Source organism: Lepus europaeus, chromosome 2 (assembly GCF_033115175.1).
Source record: "Lepus europaeus isolate LE1 chromosome 2, mLepTim1.pri, whole genome shotgun sequence".
NCBI lineage: Eukaryota > Metazoa > Chordata > Mammalia > Lagomorpha > Leporidae > Lepus > Lepus europaeus.
The window spans coordinates 7,774,164-7,788,751 of NC_084828.1; the positions used below are offsets into that span (position 1 = coordinate 7,774,164).

The window sequence follows — 14,588 nt, forward strand, 5'->3', positions numbered from 1 at the left end:
CGATTCCAGCTTCCTGCCAGTGCACGACGTCCTGGGAGGCAGCAAGTAATGACGGCTCCAGTGGCTGGCTCCCTGCCGCCCCCGCTGGGAGACACACATTCAGTTTCAGGATGCTGCCTCTGTTCAGGCCAGGCCTGGCCGTTGGGAGCATCTGATGAGTGAAGCACTGAATGGAAGATTTTTGTCTCTTTTTCTCCTTCAAACAAATGCTTTTAAAAAGAGAGAGAGGGACCAGCATTATGATACAGCATGTAAAGACACCACCTGAAAAACCAGCATCCCATATGGAAGGCTGGTTCAAATCCCAGGTGCTCCACTTAGGATCCTGCTCCCTGCTAACACGCCCGGGAAAGCAGCAGAGGATGGCTTGAGTGCTTGGGCTCTGAACACACGTGGGAGACCTGGATGAAGTACCAGGCCCTCGCTTCCACCTGGCCCAGCTCCAGCCACTGCAGCAATGTGAGGAGCGAACCAGCAAATGGAAGATCTCTTTTTTTTTTTTTTTTTTGGACAGGCAGTGTTAGACAGTGAGAGAGACAGAGAGAAAGGTCTTCCTTTCATGGGTTCACCCCCCAAATGGCCGCTACGGCCAGCACACTGTGCCAATCCGAAGCCAGGAGCCAGTTGCTTCCTCCTGGTCTCCCATGCGGTTGCAGGGCCCAAGCACTTGGGTCATCCTCCACTGCCCTCTTGGGCCACAGCAGAGAGCTGGACTGGAAGAGGAGCAACCGGGAGAGACCCCGGCGCCCCAACCAGGACTAGAACCCAGGGGAGCCAGCGCCACAGGCGGAGGATTAGCCTAGTGAGCCGCGGTGCCGGCCTTTTCCTCTTTCACATAAATAAATAAATCTTTAAAATAAAATTTAAAAAAGAATTTTTAAAAAAATGTCCTTTGTATTAATTTCATTGACTCAACAAATAATGTACCTGAGCATCTGTCAGCGGCCGAGCGATGCATTTCAGGGGAAGGGAGCCTTACAGAGGCCCACAGTTCCCAAGCTGTTCTACGTCTTTACCTCTCCTGTGCCTAGACAAATTACAAAAACACAAGCACAAAGAAGTTAACGCTACTTTAACACCCCGGAAAACAAATCAACATTTGGGGATTTTCTGCTAGAAACCACTCTTCTACTTCTCCAACTACTGCTGCTCTGCAGTAACCCGACCCTCGACCCCACTACCTCACAGAGCAGCATTTTCACGTGTACCTAGCCCAGAGACAGGCACCAGCAAACCCGTAACACTACTCCTACACTGTCCTCCATCAAGAGCAAGGGCACGGGGCTGTCTTCCCCCACTCTACACACTGGCCTGCACTATCCAGGAGACAGATGCATGGCACAGCCTCCCCACCAGCAGAGCCAAGAACGGCGTGGGCAGATCTCTAAGGGAGCACAACACCTACATTCCCTGCGGCACACAGGATCCTTGGCTTATGTTAACAAGTCAGGGGACATGAAGAATGTTTCCATATACAATATCATTATGAAGATAAAAAGTTCCAAATCCCAAAGCATAGTTCATTGTAACAGAGTTTTCTTCTTCAGCGTAAAATCTATTGGCATGGATGCAAAATTTCAGAGTAAATGCTTTCACTCCTCTAAGTTTCTGCAGAAAAATTCATTTACCATATAGGTAAAAACTTAGTATTAAAACCATCATTATCAAAACCACGTAACTGAAGCTAGCATCATGACACAGTGGGTAAGCCACTGCCTGGGGTGCTGGCATCCCATTATAGGTGTCAATTCGAGTCCCAGTTACTCTGCTTCCAATCCAGCCCCCTGCTAATGCACCTAGAAAAGCAGCAGCAGACAGCCCAAGTGCCCCTTCATCCACGCGGGAGACCTGGAAGACGTCCCTGGCTCCTGGCTTCGCTCAGGCTCAGTTACGGCTGCTACGGCCATTTGTGGAATCAATCAGTGACGGAAGATGTCTGTCTCTCCTCTCTGTATATATCACGACCTTTCAAATAAATAAATACATCTTTTTAGAAAGGAAACAAAGCCTATCACTAAGGTTTCACAGGCCGGGAGCAGTGGCACAGGAGTAATTCTTACAGGCCAATGGTTCGCAACCTCTTTCTGGATGATCCTCACCCCCAGAAAACGTTACTTCAAATCCAGTACAATAAATTTCTCCCTGATGAGAGAAATTACATACAATTTTTCAAGTGAAGGCTGATTTTCAGAGGGCTACAAATGGTCTGTAATATTTTCTAACACCAACCTCCCAGGCCGGGGCCGGGGGTGGGGGAGGGGGATCTCCTCAGTGAGGATGGGGCAGAGCAAGCAGGAGCCTCCAACTCCCATGCACCAAGCGTGAGGCTGAACTCAAGGACCTGCACCACTTAACACGCTCTCCAAGTGCGAGACAAACTTCCACAGTGCACCCAAACAGAACAGCATGGCCATCCCTCAAACTGGACTCACGACGAGAGCTGTTTAAATAAGTTCAACACTGTGCCGTCCAGGGCATTGAGAGAGATCTGTTGGAGGGGCGGGGTGCCTCCAACAGGAGGTGCTGCCAACCTAGGGAACTGAGACTGGCCGCCCTTCTCCCCTGGACAAAGGACAACCCCGGCTTACTGTAGAAATACCTGAGACATGTTAGAGATTTGGCAACATGTGATCCAAGAGGAGGTTTCTATCTAGTACTTTGATGGTCTTTAACCTAGGTGCAACCTGGAGCTTAGTAACTCACCACATACTCCTATTCCCTTTCCCCACTCTCAAATCTGTTTGTGAACCCTATCAAAAGTACAAACATAAAGTTTAACTGAATTTGAAGGCAGCATTAACATTATATAGCTATTTCAACGCAGCAAAAGTGTTAGACACACAATTACATTACTGAATTACAAAAAGGCAAGGAAGATAAGAACAATTTTTAAAAAGAGAGAACAAAAAAAAGTGAGTTTTTACTTTTCCCCTTCAATTAAATATTTGGCCTGCATGCTATATTGCTGCTTAGATGGCCCAACAAACCATTCTTCCCAGAGGAATCTGGTAAAACTGACACTGTGCTGGTTCCAGGGATAAGCCTTAGGGAGGCCAGGAGGAAACCACTCACCCTGGAATTAGTCCAAACATACCAAAACCATGCTAGCCAAGAGAAAGGGTCACGTGGATGACAGTAGCCAAGGTACCACATGTGAGGGAGTAGGTCATCTTGGACTTTCCAATGCCAGCAAAGGCCATGCAGAATACGATACAAACCCTGCCCAATCTGAAACACTGAGCGAAGAAGTGACTTGTTACTTCAAGTCATTTGATTTTGCCATGGTTTGTGAAGTAGCAATAGCTAATCTCTAAACGTTATCTGCTAACATGGGAGGGGGGACTACAATGGACTTGCTTGAAAACTGGAAGTAAATATTCTGCCTCTGCTGAAATACTTTATCTCCTTGAATCTGAAAACAGGAGGGTGAATTCTGACATCTCAAAACGCATCAGCATACTTCTTTTAACAAATAATTCAGCATTTTTAATAATTTGGATCGTTAATACCAGGAGGGAGGTGGGTCAAGACTCCATCTTTGGGGCCAGTGCTGAGGCGCAGTGGGTAAAAGCACTGGCCTGCAGCACCAGCACCCCATACCAGTGGCAGTTCGAGTCTTTGATGCTCCACTTCTGATCCAGCTCCTTGCTAATGCACCTGGAAAAGCAGTGAAGGATGGTCCAAGCCGTTGTGCCCTGCACCCACGTAGGAGACCCAGATGAAGCTCCTGGCTCCCTCGCTTCTGACCAGCTCAGCTTCAGCTATTGCAGCCATTTGGAGAGTGAAAAAATGAATGGAAGACCTTTCTCTCTCTGTAACTCTTTCAAATAAACAAACTAAATCTTAAAAAAAAATCCAGGTAAGATACCAGAAACAAATGCTTATTCATTACACATCAAGAAAAATACGGCACTGAGGCACGACAAGTTAAGCCACAGTGCAATGCCAGCATCTCTTATGACTGCCAGTTCAAGATCTGGCTACCCCACCTCCAACCCAGCTCCCTGCTAATGCGCTTGGGAAAGCAACGGATGGTGGCCCGAGTATTAAGTCCCTGATGCCCTATGAGAACGCCTGATGGAGTTCCTGGCATTCCTGGCTCCCTGCTTCGGCCTAGCCCAGCCTTGGCCACTGCAGTCATGTGAGGAGAAAGTAAACCAGCTTTTTCCGTATCCTAACTCTGCCTTTCAAAGGAATATATAATTTTTAAAAATAAGTAAATGCAGGAGCCAGCACTGTGGCAGAGTGGGTAAAGCCACCACCTGCAGTGCCGGCATCCCATATGGGCGCCCACTTCCAAACCAGCTCTCTGCTATGGCCTGGGAAAGCAGAAGAAGTTGGCCCAAGTCCTTGGGCCCCTGCACCCATGTGGGAGACCTGGAAGAAGCTCCTGGCTCCTTGCTTCAGATTGGCACAGCTCCGGCTGTTGTAGCCAATTGGGGAGTGAACCAGAGGATGGAAGACCCCTTTCTTTCTTTCTTTCTTTCTTTCTTTCTTTCTTTCTTTCTCTTTCTTTCTCTCTTTCTTTCTCTCTCTCTCTCTCTCTCCTTCTCTCTCTCTCTCCTTCTCTCTCTCTCTCTCCTTCTCTCTGTGTGTTAACTCTGACTTTCAAGTAAATAAATAAATAAATAAATGCCATTCTCCATTAAAAAGAACCAGGCACCAGGCAAAGAGTTTTAGACTTGGCAACAAATACACAATCCATTAGCAAAAAATGTAATTAAAAAAAAAAAAAAACTGGGCTGGCGCCATGGCTCAATAGGCTAATCCTCTGCCTGCGGCGCTGGCACACCGGGTTCTAGTCCTAGTCAGGGCGCCAGATTCTGTCCCGGTCACTCCTCTTCCTGTCCAGCTCTCTGCTGTGGCCCAGGAGTGCAGTGGAGGATGGCCCAAGTCCTTGGGCCCTGCACCCGCATGGGAGACCACGAGGAAGCACCTGGCTCCTGGCTTCGGATCAGCGCGGTGCGCCGGCCGCAGCGGCCACTGGGGGATGAACCAAAGGCAAAGGAAGACCTCTCTCTCTCTCTCTCTCTCTCTCTCACTGTCCACTCTGCCTGTCCAAAAAAAAAAAAAAATGACTTCATCAAAACCCCAAATTCAGCATCATTCCCACCGAAGATGCCTAACCTGCATCTAATAAGAAGAAATATCAAACCCTCATTGAGGGTGACTCCATAGAATAACTGGCCAGGGGCCGGTGTAGTGGTTAAGCCACCACCTGCAGCGACAGCATTCCATGTGGGCACCTGTTCTCGTCCCAGATGCTCCACTTCTAATCCAGTTCCCTGCTAATGGGCCTGGTAAAGTAGTGGAAAATGGTCCAAGTGCTTGGGCCCCTGCGACCCACATGGGAGACCCAGATAAAGCCCCTGGCTCCTGGCTTCAGTCTAGCTCAGCCCTGGCAGTTGCAGCCATTTGGGGAATAAACTAGTGGATGGAAGACTTCTCTCTCTGCTCTGCCTCTTCTTCTGTAATTCCACCTTTCAAATAAATAAATCTTTTAAAAAATAAATAAATAACTGGCTAATATCTTCAAAAAATCAATGTCGTGAAAGAAAGCCTCGTTGAGAAACTGTTCTAGATAAAGACAATTTTTAAAAACTTGACAATAAAATAGGGAAGTGATCCTCGACTGTACCATTTCCCTATGAAGAACGCTACCAGGGCAGCTGTCAACAGGTGAACAGAATCTTCAGGTTTAAACAGCAGTAATGCACCAACAGCCCATTGTTTAAAGGAAACATGAACTTACAGCACTCAAAAAAAGAGACTCATGTCGAATTTCCAATATATGGGAAATAAGTTATTAGTACTATGCCTCCAAGTTTTCTCAGTTAGTTTCAATAAAAACAAATTAAGGTAGTAAGACCCAAAATTGCAGCCCAAATCCCACAGGCTAGCAACTAACCTTGCCCTCAGATACCAGAGGTATAATTTTCTGGAAAAAAGTAGACTTAGAGACTCTACACAGAGACAGAAAGTGCAACAGAAAACAAGTCTGAGGCAGAAGAAAGAAATTGACACTGCAGCTCCCTCCCCAGTCTGCCTGTGGAGCATCACCAACAGGTAGACTCCCTGCCCGCCAAGCACGAGATCTACAAGCCCTGCAGTAAAACCCTCGGTTTATTCCTATTCATGGGTCCCTCAATCACCCTACCAGACCAGTGAACAAGCCCCATCTCCACACAGGAATTCCATTGGCTTTATCACACCTTTCTCCTAACTACAAGCCACCTTACATGACCCAAGTTATTTCAGGAAGCTGCCAACATCAAAGACAGAAACCGGGGGTGGGCATTTGTGCAGCAGCGTAGTCCCGGCTTGGGACACCTGCATCCCGAATCACAGCGCCTGGGTTCCAGCCCTGGCTGCTCTTCTGACCCAACATCTCACTCAAGCACACTCCGAGAGGCTGCAGGTGGTGACTCAAGTAGTTGGGTCTCTGCCACCCAAGTGGGAGACCCGGATGGAGTCCCTGCTTCAGCCTGGCCCAGCCCTGGCCATTGCAGGAATTTTGGGGGTGAACCAGTGCGTGGAAGACCTTTTCTGTCTCTTTGCCTTTCAAATGAAAGGAAATGGAAGGGAGGGGAGGGACAGAGGGAAGGGGGGAAAGAAAAGAAACCAAAGCATGCAGAAAACATAATTCCAGAGGAAATTCAGATAATGCATGAAGGGGAGAAAAAAGGGTATTTAGCTATCTTATCAGTACAGCTGGAGATAAAATGGATCTATCCATGAAGTAAAGACTAAATGCTAGTGGGGGGAAATGAGCAATCTTAACACAAAAAGATATCCTAACAGAAGATAAAAGTAGAAAAATATCTCCCGGAGATTTTTATTTGGAATATTTTCTGTTTTACTTTTTAACTACATGTCACTTGAGCAGAGAAGAGAGAAGAAATCCTTTAGTAAATTATGTAAGAAAATTTCCAGAACTAAAGGAGTTGTGTCTCCAAAGTAAAAGGACAGGTCCAATCCTACGAAAACATCTATGCCAAGACACATCACTGCACAACTCCGGAACAGAGAAAGTGGAGATCTTACCCCCAGAGGGAGGAGGAAGAGACAGGGTCATACCCAAAACTCCTAATGAATTCTGCATCTACGCATCGCCTAGTGGCTGTAACATCACACACATTTTGTGTTCCTGAATGAAAACATACTACCTGTAATATTTCTCCCCCTTCACTACCCCCAACCGAAAAAACACAGAAGCAGCAACTTTCTCGAGCATCCAGACGCTACCACCAAGTAACAGGGAACGCAAAGGACTGACTCTCCCTCTGTCTGTAACTCTGCCTCTCAAGCAAATAAATAAATAAATTTTTTTATTATTTTAAAGATATATTTATTTGAAAGTCAAAAGTTACAGAGAGAGAAGGAGAGGCAGAAAGAGAAAAAGAGAAAGAGAGAGAGAGGTCTTTCATCCACTGGTTCACTCTCCAGACGGCTGCAATGGCCAGAGCTGGGCCTATCTGAAGTCAGGAGCCAGCAGCTTCTTCCCAGGCTCCCAAGTGGATGCAGGAGCCCAAGGACTTGGGCCATCTTCCATTACTTTACCAGGCATATTAGCAGGGAACTGTTTTCTCTGGCCACAGCAGAGAGCTGGATCGGAAGTGGCTCAGCCGGGACTCGAATATGGAATGCCGGTAATGCAGGCGGCAGCTTTACCTACTACACAATTTTTCTTTTTTACATGAGAGACAGAGAAAGCAAGACAGACCAAGAGAGAGAGAGATGAGAGAACACTCTCAATGCCTGTATGGGCCGGCCTGGTGGGCAGCCAGGAGCACAATGCAAGTCTGCCCTGCACCTAAACCACTACACTGCCTCCCCTAAGGACCATACCTGCAGAAAGCTGGAATCAGGAGCCAGAATCAGCCACTGAACCCTTAACACTCCCACAGGTGACACAGGCACCCCAATCAGACAGCTTAACCACTAGGCCAAAGACCCACCGCTCAGGAAATAAAGATGTGCTCCAGCAAAAAGATGGATAAAAAACAGAAAAGACAAAGGCCAGAGAGCCAGGAACACACCTATACCTACTGGAGCTAGGTGAAAGGAATCTTATTGGGCCTGGAGAACCAGAATTTCAGACCAGCAGCCTGAGGGAGGGGGCAGAGAGGGGGACGACCAATCATCTGATATGTCTGATTACACAAAACTGTACTGAGAGGTAACTGGGGAAAACTTAGTCACAAGTACCTAGAAAGCAAAGCAAATGAAACATAAGACAATTGCTAATTCTAGGAAAAACAAAACTGTACCAGGAGAAAAATAAAGTCATAGTATGAAATTTGGCTTATTGTGAAAAAGATTTACAGAGTCACAGTTAGGTACTGGATATTGAGTTACCAAAAAAATATTGTAACTATAATATGTAGAAGAAAAATATGACACAGGTAGCTTAAAGTTAAATATGTACCTATCTTAACAAGAAGTCAGTAATGTCTTCAAATTCTGAAGTAGAATCAGTCCCACCAAGCCTCCAAACTGCGTAACAGCAGCTCACTCCCTGAAGAACCCACCTGCACACCCACCCCCACTCAAGCAGGTGCTGGGGAAAGGGTGCCCAGTCCCAGGAGAAAACCTAACTGATCTAAATGGAATCCCATCTCCTTCTTGGTGTTTTAGAAACAGGCATTTTACCCATGAGTTAAGTCTGCCAAAAAAGGTTAGGTCAAGTTTCCATTCTTATCAAGCTATGGACAACGCTGGATATGAATACAACTCCTGTCAACAACGCAGCCAGGTCATTAATCTGAGCGACTAAGAGGGGAGATGTAGAACCTGAGGCCCTGGAGCCGTTATTATGCCACCAACTCAATCTGTCCACGAGCCCATTCTACCTTAGACTTCCAATTCTGAGTTATATCCCTTTATCTGAAGCCATCTTGGGTAAGGGTCTCAATATTCCCAACCAAGTATCAAGCACATAACAAGCATCTGATTAAGAAACAGAGCAGTGTATTAAAGCAGCAGCTAAGAGCTGAGATAAGTGATTATCTATACACAGTGTGAGGACCGTGAGCTTCAGAGACATGTTTCCCCAGTGAACTCCTCAGATCACACCACAGCTTTGGGCAACATCTTTTACAGCCTTCTAAAATTCTAAAGCAGAGGATTAGGCTAAACTGTGCCCAAACACCCCACCCACAGAAACTGGCATAATAAATACATGTGTGTGTTTTAAGCCACTAATTTTGTGTTATGTAGCAAGAGATAAATACACTGTTACACAATGAAATTCCTCCATCATACACTGTTGTTTTGCTGAGTTATCTGAAACTACTCTACACATGAAGCCAACTTCAGGTTGTAGTGACAATCACTCTTCAGCAAAACTGTTACACCAAAATGTCAACATTAACCCCAAACTAACCCTACATTTTAGTAACACCCATTTTAACAACCTTGTCTACTAAATCCCATCATCTCTATCATTTATTTCTATTTAACTTTCAATGTCTTCAAGTTCACTAAGCTTTTCTTTTATAATGTCTAATCTGCCACTAATACTAGCCAGTTTTGTATGTCATAGTTTTCATCACTGAACATTTGATCCAGGTCTTTTTTATACCTTGCATGTCTCTTTCTTAAAATACACAACTATAATAATGTTCTTGTCTGTTAACGCTAGTATCTATGTCAGTTCTAGATTGGCTTCAACTGACTGATCTCCAATTATGAGTCACATTAACCTGTTTATTATTTATTTATTTATTATTCTTTCACTGGATGTTGGACATTTTCATTGTGGAGTGTGACAGTGTTTTTTTTTTTTTTAGAGTGCTGGATACTGTAATGGTTGGCAATTACATTACTTTCCCATTAGTTTGCTTCTTTTAAGGCTTCCTTCTACATTTTCAGACAGACCTAGAGTGGCCTTTACTTAAGGACTTGTTTAACCCTTCTGGTGTCTCAATGGTCCTGCATTTAATGACATCTTTCTAGTCTGACTGTAAAATAATCCAATAAGCTCCTTGAGAACTGTTCTGCTTACAGCTTCCCCAGCATGTGTTCCTTTATGAAACTCCACCTGATACATGTATACATTGGTACTCAGCCAAATACCAGTAAGCAAGATACACGGGATTCCTTCTCCACACAGCTCCTTCCTCTCCAGAGCTATACTTCTCACATTAGAACCTCTTGGTCGGGGCTGCCTCTGTGGCGTAGTGGGTAAAGCCACCGCCTGCAGTGTTGGCATCCCATATGGGTGCTAGTTCGAGTCCCAGCTGCTCCACTTCCAAAACAGCTCTCTGCTATGGCTTGGGAAAACAGAAGAGGCCCAAGGACTTGGGCCCCTGTGCCGCGTGGAAGAAGTTCTTGGCTCCTGGCTCCTGGCTCCTGACTCCTGGCTCCAGATCGACGCAGCTGTGGCCGCTGTGGCCATCTGGGGAATGAACCAGCAGATGGAAGACCTCCCTTCCTCCCTCACTCCCTCCCTCCCTCCTTCTCTCTCTCTCTCTCTCTCTGCCTCTCCTTCTCTGTGTAACTCTGACTTTCAAGTAAATAAATCTTTAAAGAAAAAAAGAACCTCTTGGTCTCGCCCACAATATCAGTCTTTGCTCCACATGGCTCTGTTTGGGATCCTCCTCCCTGCACTCAAGTCTTAAAATTGCTTTCCAACAGAAAGCTGGACCGCCAAGATCTGTCAGGGAACACAGTCCTGTGCTAGTCGTTCAGTATCTGAAAACAGATACCATGTGTTCTGCCCAGTCTTCCACGTTTATGGTGGGAGGGCAAATTCAGAATGCTACCACCTCACAGTGAAAAGGAGAAGTCATGATTTCTGACACTAAAATACAAACTAAATGTCTTGTAAGATACAACTTCTAAACATACAGACACACACACACACATACCCCACTCATCAATCACATTAGTCCATCTTCATTTTCTTGACATTCATCACTTTCTGAAATTACGCTGCCTGCCTTCTTACCCCACATCCTAGAATGGAAGCTCTGTGACTGCAGGGCTCTTGCCTATCTTGTCCCTCCTGTATCCTCAACACCTAGAACCTGTCTGGCCTACAACAGGCATTGAAATTCAGCAAATCAATTAAATCAATAAATAAGCTGTTTTTTAGATATTTCACTTAATATATAAACTCTTCTCATTAATAAATTCCAACCTAGATGCAAGCAAACCTGAATTTTCTTTAATCTTAACTACCACTGTCTAAATAAAGGTTGTTAACTGCAAACAAAATGTAGCTCTGGCTTTGTTTAAGTCAAAAAGGAAGTTATTAAAGTATATTAGGCGACTCATAAAACCCCAGTGGGGCCAGGTTGGAAAGCTACATAGTAAAGAGCACCCAAAATCCAAACCACAATCTGGTCCAATGAAGACAACACAAGATTCAGTCGCTGCGGCTTGCACTGACAGCACTGGCCCCAAGAACTAAATGCTGCAACTGAACACTCTTGTCACTGCTGCCTCTGGAAAGCAGAGAGAGCTGCCAACTGCCTCCCTTGTACCACAGACACAGATCCTACAAAGCTTTGCCTGCTTCTGCAAATCACTGACGTCCGATGAAGTCAGGTGCACTTAGGAGTGGGCGCCCCAGCTCACATGACTGCATGCTAACTGCAGAAGACAGGGAAAGTGAGCAACTGGCTTTCATAACGCAAACAACTCTCTCCCTCCTGGCGATGCGGTGAAGAATTTCACAAAGAGCAAGGTATCAGATTTTCTTGTTTATCATCCAAAAGACTAAAGATCCATTAGCACAAGGCATCAATTCCAGCATGCTTCAACTTTTATCTATGTCTTCAATGAATGGATTGCAGAAGTTTCACATTTCTCTTTCCTTTTCTCCCTATGTTTAACCTCAGGGCATTTTACTGCTCACTGGGCTTTTATAATCTGAAGGCAGCATATGCACCCTATTAGGACGAAAGCACATTTACTTCCCCACATCTTACTTTTCTAACTTAAACAGAAACATCAACTACCTTGTAGGACTGCAAAAAATATCAAGTTACTAATAATGACTGTGCACAGTGGTTGACCTATAGCAGGTAACGGTTAATATCTGCTAATATTAGCTTCTGTGATGATTAAATAGTAGCTTATTTTTTAAGAGACAAAACTGAAATTTCTATGAACACTTCTTTTAAAACATAACTGCCCTAAGGGACCGGTGCTGTGCTTAGCAGGTGAGGCCACCACCTGCAGTGCCGGCATCCCATATGGATGCCAGTTTGGGTCCTGGCTGCTCCACTTCTAATCCAGCTCTCTGCTTCCTGCTTGGGTAAGCAGTAGAAGATGACCCAAGTCCTTGAGCCCCTGCACCCACATGGGAAGACCTGGAGGAAGCTCCTGGCTCCTGACTACGGATAGATGCAGCTCAGGCCGTTGTGGCCAACTGGGGAGTGAACCAGCATGTGGAAGACCTCTCTCTCTCTCTCTCTCTCTCTCTCTCTCTCTCTCTGCCTCTGCTTCTTGCTCAGTGTAACTCTGGCTTTCAAAAAAATAATCATTAAAAAAATAATGACTGCCCTAGAGGTTGAAGTTTTTGTTTTACCTTGGTATTACAAATGTTACCCACACATATGTATTGTAAACAGATAAAGCAACATTTAGCTTAAAGTAGTCTAAAGTGTTGCCATCAAAACCAAGTTCAAGAACAGACAAGTAGAGAGAGAGATCCATTCATCCAAGCCACACTTCCCCTAGGTTTCTTTCCAGTGCACTCTGATCATGAGGAAAAGCTTACCAAGGACAGGGACCACGCAGTCATCTGATTAACGACTATGTCCCAAGGGCCTACCACAGGACCAAACAGAGAGAGCAGACTTTTAATAAATCATATGAATATTTGCTTTTGCAAATATTTATTAGAAAAACTAGTCACTGAGAAAGGTTACAAATTTACATTGAAATAAATTTCTTACAAGCTTTTAAAAACTCATTCACCTGACATGGTCAACAGCTTCAGGAATTTTCTAACTACTAGACTCATTCTTTTATGACCTGTCCACACAATAAACTTGCCTTCAACCACTCTTGATTCATTCTCCAAACCTGAAGCAGAATTTAATGCCAAAAGAGCTTTCTTGTCACTTTTTAAATTCAGTCAAAGCTGGAGCTTATTTTAAGTGTGCACTCAAAACTACCAGAGGCACTGGATCTGCATTCCCACTGTAATTCTTGAATGAATTTACTGTTGGCCAGCAAGAGTGCACATCCAGGCTGACTGCTCTCCAGTAGGACTGTACTGACTTCAGTAGGTCACTGACTGTACTCCTTTAACAGAGAAGGCACCATTTCCCCACTGCACACTCCCAGTCACCTAGCTCCTAAAACTTAGTAGGTGTCACGTGCATTTGTTGAGTTAGTACAGGAAGAAACCATTTTTCTCCTAACTGTATAGACCTTCCCAATTCTATTTTCAAAAAGCGTCACCTTTTTTTTTTTTTCTTCCTCAAGGCTTTCTATATTCACCATTCATCTCTCACACCAAATGCAGCCTCCCCCTGCTGTAGTTCTTTGGTCCTTGAGACCAGCTTTATAGTAAAGATCAAATATTTAGTTCACAGATCCATTCACCAAGTGTTTATTTAGTGCTTACCATGTGAAAAGCACCCTGACAAGGCCTGAGATTGCCGAGGGAGCAAAATGTCACTGCCCCAACTCTGCAAGGCATCAGTCAAAAAGCACTGGGAGCTAAGCTGGCGACTGTCCCCAACAGACAGGAGGAGACAAGAGACCGCAAGAACCGAGCGCTGTCAAAAGGGCATCTGAACTGACAAAGGAGCACAGAAAGGTAACTCAAGAGGTGATGATTCCAAGCCAAGAACACGGCCAAGAACGGGAGTCCATGCAGCCACACGCAGTCACATGACCCAGAGACCTGTGAGACAACACTGCAGGCTGCGGCCGGTCACTCAGGTAGGGAGGTCTGCAGGTCACAATACTCTACAAGGAGTTTCCAGAAAGACCATGGTGGGGAGGGGAGAGGCAGTGTTGTGAGGCAGTGGGTTAAGCCTCTGCTTGGGACACAACCATCGCATACAGGAGTGCTGGTTCCATCTTGGTCATTCCACTTCCCACCCCGGCTCCCCATTAATGCACTTGGGAAGGCAGCAGAAGAAGGCCCAAGTACTTAGGACCCTGCCACCCATGTGGGAGACCTGGAAGGAGGCGTTCCAAGCCCCTGGCTTCAGCTTGGCCAAGCCCTGGGCACTGCAGCCATCTGGGGAGTGAACCAGCAGATGGAAGATCAGCCAACCGCCATGCTCTTTGTGCCGCTCTGCCATTCAAATATACAACTAAACAAATCTTTTCTGCAAAGCTTACGGGACATGTCCATCTGAAGGAACTATGGAAGCAGGCAGTGTGGCACGGCAGTGAAGCCACCATGTGAGATGCCCACCCCCATACTGGAGTGCCTGGGTTCAAGTTTCAGCGGCTTCCAACCCCACTTAGCAAATGCACACCCTGAGCAGCAGCACGTGACGGCTCTAGTACCCGAATCCCTGCAAGCCCACGGAAGACCCAGACCAAGTTCCAAGTCCTGACGTCAGCCTGGTCCAGCCCTGCTTGTTGTGAGCATTTGGGGAGTGAACCAGTGG

The 14,588-nt window shown here is 45.7% G+C and overlaps 1 protein-coding gene across 8 annotated transcripts in view; it reads right to left on the bottom strand.

Annotated features, from left to right (window-relative positions):
• DYRK1A (dual specificity tyrosine phosphorylation regulated kinase 1A) overlaps positions 1 to 14,588 on the bottom strand; it is a 143,921-nt gene that overhangs the window by 114,437 nt on the left and 14,896 nt on the right. For 2 of the 8 annotated variants that reach the window (XM_062204971.1, XM_062204998.1), the window contains exons 1-2: positions 1,797 to 1,938; positions 928 to 1,027 (exon numbers count right to left, since the gene is read on the bottom strand). The exons of 4 other annotated variants lie outside the window; for them this stretch is intronic. The gene's annotated coding sequence lies outside the window, so the exon portion shown is untranslated. Of the gene's footprint in view, positions 1 to 927; positions 1,028 to 1,796; positions 1,940 to 14,588 lie in introns of those variants that run through there. 2 more of the 8 variants (XM_062205031.1, XM_062205024.1) reach the window with 2 other exon arrangements.